General features: G+C 31.5%; 1 protein-coding gene across 1 annotated transcript in view; it reads right to left on the reverse strand.

Annotated features, from left to right (window-relative positions):
* LOC143250702 (moesin/ezrin/radixin homolog 1-like) overlaps positions 1–13,189 on the reverse strand; it is a 57,952-nt gene extending 44,763 nt beyond the window's left edge. The window contains exon 1 of the mRNA XM_076501607.1: positions 12,993–13,189. The gene's annotated coding sequence lies outside the window, so the exon portion shown is untranslated. The remainder of the gene's footprint in view (positions 1–12,992) is intronic.
* Between the last annotated feature and the right edge of the window lie 3,616 nt (positions 13,190–16,805).

A 16,805-nucleotide genomic window follows, 5' to 3' on the forward strand; every position in this document is an offset into this window, starting at 1 on the left:
GATGCAAATAAAGAAAAAGTCTTCATTCTACAGTTAATATACGTTCATAGCAACCACGTAACAGTTCTGAGCTGTGTCTCTAAAAGAATCTTTCTTTCATCATGTTTTACCACTGTAATACAATATTTGTTAATAGTGTAACATAAAACTAAATACAAATACTTATGGAAAAAATAAACATATAAAAAGATCTTAAACTAACCAAATGACATTTTTTCATTCAATTCCATATACTTTACATACAATAACAGTTCTTGTCTGGTTCTAAATTATCAATTTATAGATTTTCCCACACAATTGTTGCCAATAAATGTAATGCATCCCTCTTGTGCATAAATTCTTTTGTTTACAGAATTACAAACACAATAAATTTTGTAACTAAGTGTAAATTCTACTAATGCAACCAATCTTTTCAAAGTTCACTAGCCTCCAAGTTACAAAACTTGGTCTTATCTGTCAGCTACCTTTAAATATATAAAATGTAATCAAGAATAACCACTTAAGCAACCACACAGTAATTTAACTTACAAATATTTTTATTAGGAATAAAAGATGTACCACAGAATAACATTTGGGATATTTTTGTAACATGCTACAAAAATGACATTAAGTGTTACAAACATCTTTAATAGGCTTAAAAATCATGAAATGTAGTAGCACAAAAATCTTATGTAAAGATAAGCTTTCTTATCTCAAACAAATTCATTAGATATTTCACAATGAGAAGAAATGACTAAGTAAATATTTCAGATATAACAATGGTTGTTCTCTTTGTAAATCTTCTAATTTGATAAGCCCAGCTAACATAACTGTCAGCTTTATCCACCAGGAAATATTTTCCACAGTTGCATAACCCTTTATCTGTAGGATGCTTTGAATATTCTTGGCTACACATAATCAGAAACAGATACGCTCCTATGCACAAGTGCATGTATCTACAGGGTTGTGAAGTTCTACATTATAATTCAGTTCATAAACATATAAAAACCTGCTCAGTATAGGTACAACCTGAGTTGTCAACATTGACCCAACACAGAAAACAGGTCCAGTTAACATGACTGTTTTATATATTTCTTAGCATTCCTGAAGACAGCATATTCCTCAGCACAAACATATCTACACAATAAAATAAGATACTCTAATTTTACATTCAAGTGTACAAATAATTACTTTATTCCATTTATTTTGATACATACACACACATTAAACAGAATTGCATGGTATGCAGATAACTCATATTTCAACAAGATGTATACACCAAAGTTATTGTGTGATAAACTATGAAACCTACCTTTACCTCTTTTTAAATGAAAGACCAGATTCTCCCCATTACATTTGCTCACAAAATATCCTATTTTAACAACTCTTTACACTATATACAAACAAAATATGAACTATCAAAAATACTGCATAAACTACATGATAGCACTCAGTATAATTAAGCACATTTACCTTGTATCTTGATAAATGTATGTACACATACAGTTGTTGCAAGTACCCTGCTAATCAAAATTTTATGCTATGCTGAAACACATTGTACACTACCATTTAAACAAAGTACCAACAGTAAGACTCTTACTCAACATGCTTTAAAATTACTTTTCAAGTTTGTTTAACCATTTATTGAATAGATTTGTATTCACTTATATTGATAATATTTACAGTAGTATGAACGTAAAACAGTTAACTTCAAAGAATTGAATGGTATTTTCTAATGTGAATGTTTTTGAAACTTCTAAAGTGATAACAAAGCCAAGTGTCATAGCAGTAGTACGTATACATTCCCGTTTCTTAAGCTAATTTGCAGCTTTCAGGAGAATAGATGACTAGTAACCTAAATACTTAAAGCAGTAGAAAAGCTTAAAATTAATGGAAAATTAACTTAAGGGGAATGTTTTCATTTACAGACATTTTTCTGATCAAAAGAACGTCAAGAGATCTCTCACATTACTTTTGAACTTTTCGACATTATTTGTGCCAAATTTCTGAATAGGTTGGCCAAGAAGAAGCTGGTAACAGCTGATTATAATCATTTTTTTTCTTAATCAAAGAGATCTTAATGGTTATGCAACAAGGCTAAAAATGTGAAAAATAAGTTTCAGAAAACTGAAATGTATTATAATTAATTAGAATATTATAATTTGAAAAAATATTTCTCTCTTCTGTAAAAAACTGGTGATATGGACAACAAAAAATGCTTTATACACGAGTATTTAAAACAAAACTTTAAACCTTCAGTAAAATTTTGAGCTGCATTGATAAAATAGAAATAAAAACTATACGTTCAGTTTACAGTAATTTTAAATTTGATTACAGGAAAGTTATTGTAGTCCTGTAAAGTACCCCGATTAGCCTCCACTTGAATTACTGTGAACAAAAGTGAATCAAGAACATGTGGTTTTTTTTTTAATTATAGTATAATACTTAAGTAACAACAGCCACTGACATTTACAACTGGACAATGCATATTTGATACACTAAAAAAGTGTACAAATTATTTCATTAATAATTTTGTTTTCAAAAATTATCCACCAAGTTTTTGCAACTTTTCAATGATTATGGTACAATGTAGCAAATAAAATTAAACACTCTTAATTATTGCACTGAATTAATATATCTTTGATGGCCTTACTTTATTAGTCATAAATGTTCATATTTCAGAACACTTATAAGCACTTTCAGCCTGTAGAATTTAAATACTGGTGGCTTGGGCACTTACTTATTATGAAGGCTAATACATTCAGACACAGAGGTACCCAAGACCTCTACAATTCAAATACAGATAGTCTAGAAGTTTCTTTTGTTAGTTTAAGAGTTGGGCACAAAAACTAAACAAGTGAAGATGCTCCAGTATTCAGCTATGTATACACAGGTCTAACTAACACTTACAGAGCAGGAACTTGTTTCTTTCAAAATATTTTAGGTTCTAATGTTTAGTTTCCTTTAAAACACATGATAGACAAGTGAAAATAAACAGTGTGACATACAAATTATTTGTCAAGAAAGTTTTCAAAGTTCATAATAATTTAGAGTAATGTTATTTCCAGAATGTATATCAAGTGATGATCACTCAGTAGAACCATTCAAGTAGTAGGAGTTCACATCCTGGTCTGAATGATGTCACCATTTATAAATACACACCCCAGGGCGTACTCTCTGTGATAGGTCACAGACAAACATTTGATTTAAAAACTGAACATTACAACTACCTAGAAAACTGAAGCAGTTTTTCTCTCTATCTTACATCTGGATTCCAAACTTGCCCTGCAAGTTACAAGACTGCACCTACCTACAGTTACATGTATAATACTCATGTTCAGTAACTATACTTAGAGAATTTATTTACTCTAAATACAAACACCTGTATATACTACTAGATAAGTTAACTCAAGCATGCAACCTTCATATGTTCACATTCCTCATTATCAAGCTATCACAAAAATATTGTTATATTACACTGATAACACTTTACGTGTTTATTGTCAAACTGAGTGTTATAGACATGTAGTCTTTATTCAGGGCAGTAGATCAATACAAACAGTTAAGTTTTAAGTGAATTTGAAAATGAAGGAAACATTAACCTTGTGTGTGCAGCAGTAGTGGCAGAGAACCAAAGACATTATATTTACATTAAAAATTTAATTAAATGATTTTATTATCAATATCTGTCAATGACCTATGCATTCAAATGTAGTTCATAATTCAAATTTTAATATTTTAGAAGCTTCGGTGTTTTAATTTTAAAAGGAAATATATAAATCATATTACACTTCACATCCAATTTTAGATTTTCTTCCTACCCCTATATGATATTCTAAGTCTAATACAAAGTACACACTTATACTATATATAACACTGAGACAAAGTTTATAGCCTCCAAACATCTTGCGTTACCGAGATATAAATACACATACCATGCCTCTCTCTATCATACCATGTCCTTCAAAACCAAAATATCAATAATTCTCTTCAACATTCACTTATGGACTACTTAATCCAATTAAGAGTAATTTGTACCCCATGGAAAATACTCGACCATCTATTTTAACCATAAAAGCCAATTTGCCAATATAGTTCAATGGGTTTGAAATTTGAAATTATATAGGGGAGTCCAATTAATTTCCATAACACATTACCTATAAGCAGCAATTACATTAATCAGTATAATGAGAAATCACTAATTTTTCAGATCCTATTATACTGATGATAAAAAAAAACTAATAGAACAACTTTTTAAATTAATTATTCCACTCATCCAAGTAATTAAAATACTGCCACCATACATGCTTGTCCTGTCTTTCATATGGCAATGATACTAAGGTTATCTCCCACTATCACTTATTTTTAAGTACTAACTAGACAAGAAAGTTAACTAGAAAACGTGGACATTATAATCTAATGCTAACAATTAAATAAAATTAATCTTTCAGTTCAATGCTTTGCACCAAGTAAATAGTTCATCTGTTAATTGCTTAGAAAATGGATTTATACGTGATCACTTGACATTATAATACTGGTCTAAATGAAACTACAGTATAAGCAAAACTAACATCTTTATCAATCTTTCCTTATGTTCTTATATTTCCTAGAATACATTTAATAAACTGAGTAACTCAATGCTAAAATAAATATTTTGATATTAGCAGTTTGTTGTAATCAAAACTACCTAGTATTATGAACAATCAAACAAACAAAAAATTCAATTTATATGCAAGATTAAACAGTTTTTTCCAAAACACTTCACAAATCTTCTTAATACCTACAGAAATAAACAAACATCCATTTATGATATACGTCAAAATAAAAATGAGCCATTTTGAGGTTTTCTAAATGCTAAGAATTAAAGATCTATCAAAATACAAGTACCTACCCTACCAAGGGTCATATAAAGTAGTTAGGCCAGTTTAGGCCATGGCCCTAACCACTTTTTCATGGCAGTTTATGTATTAAAATGTTTCTTTTAATTTAATACACCTTATGTACGAATTACTTGAAGCTAAAATGATTCAAGATTTGATTTCCTAGCATTAGCTTTAAAAGCAATAGTGTGCCTTGTACATATTTTGTGTTACATTGTTTTACTGTGACAATGGCCTGACCACTCACAAATTGTTTCCTGACACTGATACCCAAAATATTTCAATGCAAAATGTGTGCATGTAGAAAAAACTTCCATTATTCAAGTACAAGGATATTTCTTTTTATCATATTATTCCATGTAAAAGAATAAAGTACACATAAATGGCCAAAAACCTACTTTCTTTTTACATTTGGCATTATTTGTTTTTATAATGAAGAAACAAGTATACATTTTACTTGACCAAAAAAAAAAGAGTACAAGTCAAATGTTTGGAACTAAAGTAAAATGCAATTTGAAAACAATGAACCAAAATCTGTCTGCCCTAAGTAAATTTTCTGCTTACAACTTCTTCAAAGGTTTTTCATGATTAAAAAGAAATTTAGGATTTATTACAACTGACTGTACCTTTATTTGTATGAATAAACATTTCTACATTCTTTATAAAATCCTGCTTTTGCAAACTAATACCCATAACGTGTACCACAGTACACTGCACTAACACAATAAAGTGGTCTACCTATAGAAGCTAACAAAAAAAAAGGAATTTATGCACACAGTGAAAGGTTTACTTAATACTATTCTAGAACTAAAAAAGCCACACTTTTTTAAAACATCCTGTTCACTAGTAAGTAAAAGGAACATTTTTCAACTTGCATATAGAAGTATAAATTCTACAACTGTTTATTTTATATGTTTCATTTAGGGAACTAACTGGTGTATTAATGACTTTGAACAGCAAACTAACAATTTTTTCAGGTTAAAAGATATTTTTAAACATGCCAGATACCAGGATCACAATGGGAACTATAAATTTCATTGTGGCACCTCACCTGGTATTTTCTCCCATTTTATCAGTCCTGGATTCATTGAAATCCAAAATTATTTCACATTCTTTGAGTCCAAAATCAAACTGCTTCTAGGATTTTAATGATGAATTTAGAGCTTTATGTTTTTTTCAGGAATACAGGGCTGTAATTATACGTTATTAGCTTTGTGCCGTTTTAATTTTCTTCTTTTCTCAATTCAACCAGTGTGTGTGTGTGTGTGTGTGTGTGTGTGTGTGTGTGTGTGTGTTTAGGGTCAGATGGGGCAAAAGAGAGCTAGTTCAGGTAATGCTATCAAGTGATATTTGTTATCTAGTCATCACCATGCACTCATTGTTTTAAAGTAGTAAATTTAGTCCCAATTTCTTGATAAAAACAGTAGTGAAGTTAGGTTAAGCACATCAAAAGGCATTTGTTTATCATTGTACAGTACTGTAGTCATGAATAAATTAGTTATTCTGAAACAACCTCCTTGGTTTAACAAAACCTCAATGATTTTTTATTTTACTTTCTTTCATTACAAAAATTCACCTGAATCAGAGTTATTCAGTGTGCTATTTTAGTAATTGCGCATACTGAAATTTAACTTTTATATAAGTCATATAATAAAATTTAATAACAAACCATTTATTTTTTTTGTATAAAATTCTATATCACATACAATAACCCCACAACTGACCCAAAATTTAATTCATGGTTTTTCTGTATCAGACCTGTCTCAGATTTGAAAATATCTGTAGAGGCCTAGTGGATAATTAAAAGAAATCAACTAATCAGTTAAATCTTAAATTGGGCAAATTCCTTCCTTTTAACCATTCACCATCCACTGTACTCAACAGATACTGCTCCAGTTACCATTTTTTAAAGCCACAACATCCAAAATGATTGCCACTTACACGTGACAAAACAAATACTGACCTGTGGCAAATTGGTATTTTTCTAAATGTAATTAATTCTATCAATAAATAATTGAAAACAATGTGTATTTTCCTACCTCTCTATATTTATAAAAACAGTTAATGTTCTTGTCATGTGGTAAAAATGTTGAAACATTCTCCACAATTTTGATGATAATAAAAAAAACTAACACCACTTTTTTAAAAGTATAAAAACCTAAGTGTTCAATTTTCAGTTTCTTGTTTTTGCTTCATTTAAATAAATGGCATTAGGTAATTCATCCTCCACTGTATGGGCATAATATACAAAATTACTTCAAATCAAAAAAAGTTTTGTTAAATTACACACATTTATTGACATGTATGCACTTACATCATTTGATTCTTAGAAAACACTGTCACATCAATTGTCCGCAAAATATTCTTTCATGCACATATATTCATATGCTCTTGAAAATTTTATCTTAAACTGGATAACCATTATAAATCACTTGAGTAGATCAGAATCAGTGTTCCCACGTATCTAAACATGCTCATTAACCTCCATGCTTTTTGCACTAAAATATTTGGAGTTTGTTTAAGAAAAGCAAAATCCTTTACTCAAAATACTATTACTAAACTAATTTTAAGTTACTGTTTTGTGATAAAATATTAATATTCAAAATCCCAATTACAACATCAAGGTTCAATAACAGCACATACATCAAATGTGGGTTTGGAAAAAACATGTCATATTATAAAATGCTCTTAAGTGTATTTTATATATATATATAAAAGATTTTACACCTAATGTTGAACTACACAGGAAGTTATACAATGACACTGATAATCTTACAATGCTTGAATCTACCCCATGAAAGCCAAAATTTAAACACGTTCGTTTTTCAGGAAATACACTATTCCACTATTTCTTTCAACGTTTTTTCCAACCTACCATCTACTCTAGCTATTTTATTAATTTATTTATTTCAAAGTTAACAAGTTACTGCACAAGTTTAGCTTACACTGCAATTAAGAGATTCTCCTCTCTTGAAATAAATATTAACTCTGGGGTGATAGATTTTCCAGCCACTAGCCCTGTTGACATATGGCTCTAAAACCTAGTTCTAAACTCTGGACATAGATATCAAAAATTATAGTTTTTATATTCAATCTTCTGACTTGTTATAATTCAATGCTTTATTACCCTTAAGACTTTAAATAGAACACCATATACTAACTTCTTTCTTTGAAGTTACACACAATGAAGTCATTATCATGTTTAGTATATTACTCATGTCTCAGAACTGTAAGAAAGCCTACTCAGTTCTTTACATGTGCACTTCTATGGTCAACATGAGTTTTTCTTTGTACCACTGAATGTGAGCTAAACAGTTTTTATATTTTTCATTAGCATGAGATTTATCTATTTTCTTTGCTAAAAAAAACTAATGGTATAAATAATAATGATTCCAATAGCATAGGTCCTTGTGGATATTTGCCACATGCAGACTTTAGATTTTTTTTTTCTCTTTACAAAGCCAAACAAACAGTACTTAAAATTGTACAAGTAGATACAAACTATATCACACTAAATCTGAAAATTGTAACTGGTTTACTCAAACAAATTTGGCAAAAAAACCAGACAATCAAGCACACACCTACATTTGCAACATTCATGTGGCAGTGATCCAGGAAGAGAACAGATAGATACAAGGGTTAGTCAAAATCTAAACATGAGGTAAATGCTCCAAATTAAAAAAAAACAGCTTTACTTATCTTGCTAAAAGTTTATAAAGTTGCTTTATTTAGTTCCTGTCTACACATGAATGTATGTCAGTGAACAACCTGGAGTCAAACCTTGATGTAATGGTCAGCAACCTACATACAAGATGACTACAGAATTTCTAAAACTGAGGAAAATAAATATGTTGCATGTGATGGTGTGTGTGTGTGCACACGTGCAAGCATCAATAAGTATTCCACAAAATAGTTTATAATTCCATAACGTAAGGTTACAGATATACCATCTATTACTTTCATAATAAAACTTCTAAGTCACTTAGAACATACTATTTTTCATAATGCTCAGTTTCTTACATGTCAAATTCATACGTAAAAGAAAAATATAAGCCCAAGAGAAAAAACCAAACAATTATAAAATGATTCTAAATCATGTTATGAAACACACCAATTCTATTTGTGTTATCACAGCTTTGAGCAATAAGTTAGAAACTAATGCACCAAAATATTTTAGTTTAACTTGAATGCTTATATTCCATTATGATATATGCAACTTAAAAAATTAACTGTACAAACATAAATGCAGATTCTAATGTAAAGAAACGTTTCAACCAATATTAAGTTTTCTTCAGAAAAATTAAAAATCCACCTACCAGTCTGTATAGCTAATAACTCTACTTTTCTAATGTTTCCACTTAAAGATTTGAATGTATTAATCATGAAGTGGGCACTTCCACTGCTAACACCATTTTTGGCCATAACCTCAATAAAATATCTCAAAATTTGGTGATTTATGTTGTCTTAAATGTATATATTAAGCTAACAATACAAATCTTTATAACAAACTTATAATATTAAACAATATGCCAAACTAAAAAGTGGCATTCAATTTACTGAACTGGTACTTTAAAGTGCAAGTACTTTTAAACAATTTTAAAAGTTGAAAGAAAACCAATCATTGCATGAAATATATAATGTGTATATACACACACAATTTTGAATGCGTGTTTATGATGTGATTCATATTTAAATTTAAATATGATAGTAAAAATAATAATATTTGATAGCTTCAACAAGTCTTAAGATTTTTAACCCTCATCAGCATGTGGACCCCAACAATTTTTTTCATTGTGCATCTTTTTACATAATTATAAATTTATGTAAATGTCCAGCAGAAATCCCAAGTCAACATGTCATTGTTGTTTTCAAAATAGGGAAATGGAGTACATAGCCATAAATGATACTTACCTGGGATCCATACAGGCCCTATACTGTCACTAACTGCCACTATGCATGCAGTTCACCTGACAGCATATGAAACAAATTTTGAAACATTGATTTCACTATACAATTTAGAGGATGGTTCAAAGTATTGCAGTATCATCTTATTTCTTGGTTTACAATATTGTGATAAGCATGTATGCATGTCTCATTCAATAAGTGTTCTATATGATGGATGCTTTATTTAACAGGAACCATATTTTCACAACTATTGCAAATAGCCCACTTACTGAATTTACAAAATGTAATCCACAAATATCAAACTTCAAAATAAATACAAGGAGTAATGATGATTTAATTTAGCACTGTAGTTCAATAAAACTTCCAAAAGCATTCCATTTTCAAAAACATACATTTATTTCTCAATTACCTAATTAACATGAAGTCCATAATTACATAATTGTTATTTATATCTATAGCCTTAGGACGTTGTTGTCCTTAGAGAACTAACACTTAGCCTAGGGTACACTGCCTTTCAAAAACCTTTTGATAAGATTCCACAAGGAATATTATTTAAGAAATTCACATTGTTAGGGGTTTGGAAAAGCCTAGTTAACTAGACTGTACAACTTTACTGTTGGAGTTCAGTCGAGCTGGACCCCTGTTACTAGTGTTGAACAAGTCACTTGAGCCATTGATTGAGGTATTGTTCTATTGTTAGTTGTAAGGATAATAAAATTTTAGTTGTGTTTCTAGATTGAAAAGGGCACCGCAATATACTTACATTGGCTGGCAAAGGGTATGAAAGATGAAATTAAATAAAAGTACCACAAGTGTAAGAAATATAAACTGACTAGTATTACAGAAGATAAAAACAGTTGGTCAAACAGGAAATTAAAACATCCAAAAATGCATATGAAAAAACATCTGGTTTAAAACATAAAAATTAACAGTAAGAATTTTTTTAAATACATTAGGGATAAACAAAACATTAGGATGGAAATAGAACCCTTGAGGGATGATAAATGAAGGCTTGTATCTGATGGTTATGAAATGGCTAGGCTATTAAATTCTGCTTTATCTTCAGTTTCTAATAATAAAGACTCGAGCAGTATTCCTCATCTTGGGCAAGTAATGGATAAAAACAAAGTTGAACAAGACAACTGCATGAATTCTGAACTTGTTAAAACTGGAAAGTTTAAAGAATGATAAGGCTCCTGGGCCAGATATTTCCCTGAAGGTTTTAAAGGAGATAAAGGATAAAATATACGAGCCACTTGCCACAATTTTCTGGAAGTTCTTAAATAGCAGACAAGTACCAACATATTATAAATTAGCAAATGTCCCAGTAATTATAGGCCTATTAGTCTTACAATAGGCATAGGAAAAATTTTGGAAAATTTGATAAAAGATACTTTGCAAAGTCTTTTAACAAAGTTCAGAATGTTATTGAATAGTCAACAGTTTCACTATGAGAAAATATTGCAAAGTGCCAAATAAAAAGCTTGTAAAGAAACTTGTCTCTATAGGCATGAGGGATAAGTTAACTAAATGGAGAGAAAAGTGGCTTGATGGAAGAAAGCAGAGAGTTGTTAAAAATAGAGTTCAATCAAATTGGATTAATGCTGCAAGTGGTGTACCTCAGGATTCAGTCTTAGGACCACTGTTCTTTTTTATTATATTAATGTCACAGAAGGAGGAATAGTCAATAAATTACTTAAAATTTGCTGATAATATAAAGGTCTTGGGTGTTGTTGTTTGTGAACAGAATGCTACAGCTTTATGAAAGGATTTAGAAATTTAGTGAGTTGGACAAAAAAGCAGCATGATGGGTTTTAATTATGATAAATGCAAGATATTGCACATGAGTTACCATAACTTTAATTACAAGTATAATTTGAATGGAAATAACCTTAACAGTGTTGTGAAAGAAAGGATCTTAGTGTCATGGTTGATCAGTGTACTGTTACTAGTGACAGGGCAAACAGAATTTTAGGTTGTATCTACAGAAATATTAAATACAAGTGTAAAGAGGTTATAATTTCATTGTATAGGTCACCGGATAGAACAACAAGTATGGTGTTCAGTCTTGGGCTCTTCAGGACAGACGATGAACTGCTGGAAAAGGTCCACAAAAGGGTTACTAAAATGGCATCTGGGATGAAGAGGTTGGTTATTATATGAGGAAAGATTATGATTCTTAAAATTTTCTCTTGAAAAGCAAGAGAGGATCTGATTGAAGTGTTTAAGACTGTAAAAGGAATTGATAATGTTGATGGATCAACATTTTTCACACTTAACAGCAAGAAATATAGAGTAGGGGACACAAATGCAGGCAAGGTAAAAGCCATCTTCAGCTATGTTTTTATTTTACAAACAGGGTGGTTGGCTTATAAAATGGGTTCCCTTTGGAAGTTGTGAAGCCAGTAAATTTAAGCATTTTTTTTTAAATTTTAACATATATGAATGATAAGGAATGTCTTTTTTTTTTTATCTAATAGTTTTAGTTTGGATTAGAGGATGGGACAGCCAAGATGGACCAACAAGTCCCTTGTTGTCTCTAAACGTTATATGTTATACTTATTACAAGTCAAAAAAGTTGGTTATACAAATCACAAGTGAGGCTTCACTTGAAATAATGTGTACATGATGATCTTATTAAAGAAAATATACTGTCCCTTGTTGGTAATGGTTCAGAGAAGTTGCACTAGAGCAATTTTTCATATGAAAGTTACTTTATAATATACTATTATTATTATATATAACTATAAACTGTACAGTTATTGAACTAACACTGGCAGTGGTATAGGTTGGCACTTCACAACAGTGTAAGACATAAGACTCTTATTTTTAAAGTAAACGATATATTCCTAAAAAACAAAAATTGAAACTCACCTTTTTAACTCAAGTATAGACATTCAAGGACAGCCTTGATTGATCTTTGAAAGACCACATGATTCCTTATTCAAATTGTTATGCGCGTGTTATATCATGCAATAATTAGTCTTAAGATAATAAAAATATAAAAATCTACTAATCTGGACATAAAATGCAAAATATTTCACACAGTAATAACGTTAATGGTTATATTATTAACAATATTAGGCAACAGTACTGGTAGTATTACTATTACAATTAGTAAGCCTATTCTTTTAATACAAACTTCAATTTACAGTTTCACATAAATCAAATATTAATTTTTAAAGTTTAAGGTGGAGAGCAGATAATATAGAAAGGTTTTTTACTTACCTCAAAAAAGTATTATTGTCGTGTAATGTGAAAAAATAATCAGCAGTTATATCCACAGTAACTTTATCAAAACAACTGGTAACACACATACGCAAACAACCGTTTTACTCGAATGATTAAACCAATATCTGAAACGCGGCAAATATGGCTGCCTTTTTTTTGGGGTGTGGTATCAGCGCATGATCAGTAATAAGTTAACTTCCTGTAAATGGTGGGTTGTATAACAAGTCTAAACTTCCGGTTTATTATAGTAAAATATCATGGTACATAACGCATATATATCAAACACACAGACGACAGTAGACTTTATTTCATTTACAACATTCCCAAAGTCGCGATTAGTTAATATAACTAACACAAGAAGAATCGACTTGTATCTAGTATTTTGCTTTTGTTTATTTATTTTGCATTTAGATTAACTATTAATATTTACAAAATCAGGAGTGACAACTGACGAAAAAAATTATTTGAAATAGTTTTTTTGAATTTACAAAACCTCGAGTTTTGGTGAAATTATGCCTGCATTATTTATGGAAGAAACTTGTTTGATTTGGTTTATGTTGAATTTCGCGCAAAGCTACACAAGAGGTTTCTGTGTTAGCCGTCCCTAATTGTTTTGTTTATGGAATTAAGAATAAAACTACAAACTAGGCTATCTGTTCTTTACCCACCACGGGTATTGAAACCTGGTTTATAGCGTTCTAAGTCCGTAAACATACCGCCGTGCCATTGGGAAGTGTTTCTTAATTTAGCAGTGATAGACTATAGGGAAGACAGCCAGTCAACTCCACCCACCGCAAACTTTTGGGGTACTAAAGAATTTCAACAAATAGTGGAATTGATAGTCACATGTAACGACACCACAACTGAAGAGCATGTTTTGTGGAACTGGAGTTCGAGCCCGCAGATTGCGAGTCTAGCACCTGACTATCTGGCTATGCTAGGATGTAATTTGTTTGAAAAACGCATTTGTGTTGTTGAAAAAGAAAATGATTTAGGTTGATGTTGACAAAACCAAAATTTCCTCTAGTGAATGTTCAATTGTAGTCAAAAGATAAAATATAATTGTTACTTCTATTTATAAGAATTTTGAATTTAAAAACAACAAGGTTATAGTAGTACCCTTGTAAGGAAATATCCTAAGGTTTCATCTAAGAATAATAATAAAGTTGTATCTTTAGCTCCTGTAATACCAGAGCGTGCACTCCTGTCTCAGCCAATAATATGCGTTATGCTGGCATAAGAAATCCAAAATGGGAAACGAAGAGAGAGATGTAAACAAACATAGGTGCGCAACAGTACTATAAAATTGCTGGAAACTTCTTCTTGAATTTCGTCATCAAACCTCAAGTCAAGAGTTCAAACTGTTTATTTGAAATTAAGCACAAAGCTACACAATCATTATCTGTGCTCTGTCCACCACGTGTATCGAAACCCAGTTTTTAACGGCGTGAGTCCGCAGACATCCCGCTGTATCACTGGGGAGCACGTGCACGAATAGGGCAGCTTTGATGAATTGATGGCGTTTTAACGTAGTTTTGTCTTTGATAAAGCAATTTACGAATATCTACTCATTACCTTTGATAAAGCAATTTACGAATACCTATTCATTACCTTTGATAAAGGGTGCATTATAAAGGTGACAATCAAATCTCATTATTAGGGCTAGAAGAGCAGCCCAAAAGTTTGCTGACTAGCTGCCTTTTCTAACACAGAAAACCATAACAGCTTTGCGCGAAAATTATACAAAAAAAAGGAAGAAACCAATGTTGAACTGTGAGAAACAGTGCTGAAAACTTTTCAATTTCAATATTACCTTCCATAGAAAAAGTTTTACAAATAGATAGGGATTACTATATATGCATGATATAATTCATTCATTGCCTTTTCTTCAAAAAGTATTTCTCTTCAGCTGAACAGAAAGATTGTTTGTTTGTTTGTTTTTTGGAATTTCGCACAAAGCTACTCGAGGGCTATCTGTGCTAGGCGTCCCTAATTTAGCAGTGTAAGACTAGAGGGAAGGCAGCTAGTCATCACCACCCACCGCCAACTCTTCGGCTACTCTTTTACCAACGAATAGTTGGATTGACCGTCACATTATACACCCCCACGGCTGGGAGGGCGAGCATGTTTAGCGCGACGCGGGCGCGAACTCGGATTAGGAGTCACACGCCTTACGCGCTTGGCCATGCCAGGCCCAAACAGGAAGAAAAACGAAGTGAGTGTGTTGTGTGTGTTCACCGAGTCATGATACAGGAAGCGTGGTCTATCTCATTAAATGAACAGAGTAATTAAACAGTTGACACAAAACTCAACTCTTCCGCGTGAAACTTGGTAGCACCTCATGTTGATGCATTTAGAATGAAAAAATACTAATATGACGATCATGATCTTTATAAAACTAAGAAAGATGAGAAAAAGTGTAAGTGAAAAAAGAAAAATATCTTGTATCTCACAACGAATAATAAAACGATCATCCTAGCTTGAAGATAACTGAAGACTCCATTGGTCGCGGTCCAGCATGGCCAGGTGGGTTAAGACGTTCGACTTGTAATCAGAGGGTCGCGGGTTCGAATCCCAGTCGTACCAAACATGCTCCCCCTTTCAGCCGTGGGGACGTTATAATGTGACGGTCAATTCCACTATTCGTTGGTAAAAGAGTAGCCCAAGAGTTGGCGGTAGGTGGTGATGAGTAACTGCCTTCCCTCTAGTCTTACACTGCAAAATTAGGGACGGCTAGCGCAGATAGCCCTCGAGTAGCTTTGCGCGAAATTCAAAACAAATAAACCAAACCTCTTGGTTGGCTCAGCAGATAGCCCGAAGTGGCTTTGGGGTAAGAAACACACACACACACTATATCAATTAAAATGAGTATTGCTCTTTCAGCTGGGAGGGTGTCACTGATCTCATCTTCAAAAGTGAAGGTAGCTACGCATATGGCCTTTACGAATGCGAAATCACAAAAATTAAAATCACACAGTTTTTATAAAAAGTATAAAGTATTTCAGCCTGACTTTCATGACATTTTTACACTTGTTGGCGTTTCTGCTGAGTTTGTGTATTTATAATAGAACTGATTCAGTTCAGACTTTGTGATAACGCGTGGTGTATAATTTACAAAAGTTGTCGAAAAAAAAAGAGTGATATTAGAAATAAAACGTGAAACGTTCACCGATTCTCGGCGTTTCCAATAAAATATGTATCTGAAAAGAAAATCCTGTTCATTTTATTGGGTGTTTAAATCAAACGAATCGTTCATAATACTTTATCATGTATAAATCATAATATACACACCAAAAACTGAATAATCATATGCGTAAGAGTGAATTGGTAACGTGTGGTGCTTTAAATTGAAAATATTCAAATAAGTTATCAAATGAAGCCTACATATTACATTATACTTTACAATTAGCCAATTGCGTAAAGTTTATATGTAGGTCGAAGGGCATAAAACACTATACTACCTACATACGAATCTGTGGAATTTATTATAAACAGGCTTTCCATCATACGTTACAACTATTGGGTTATCATCTCCTCGCGTAGTGCCTATCCACAAATGGAATGCGTATTCGATAACTGAACTATTAGATAGCGTTCAGAATAAAAAAAATACCGAAAATTGAACTAAGCTTTGTTAAACATGAGGATCTGATAACAGTATGTGTTGTAAGATCATAAAGAAACGAAAGCAAATATAATTATCTTTTTCCGCAACCAAATTTAACAAAATAATTGGTAATCCACAGTTTCTTATCTTACGCTTTCTTCTGACTTAATTCAAATATATGACTTTTTACTTTTTACACAATA

The sequence above is a fragment of the Tachypleus tridentatus genome, chromosome 5 (genome assembly GCF_004210375.1).
Source record: "Tachypleus tridentatus isolate NWPU-2018 chromosome 5, ASM421037v1, whole genome shotgun sequence".
In the NCBI taxonomy this organism is placed as follows: Eukaryota; Metazoa; Arthropoda; class Merostomata; order Xiphosura; family Limulidae; genus Tachypleus; species Tachypleus tridentatus.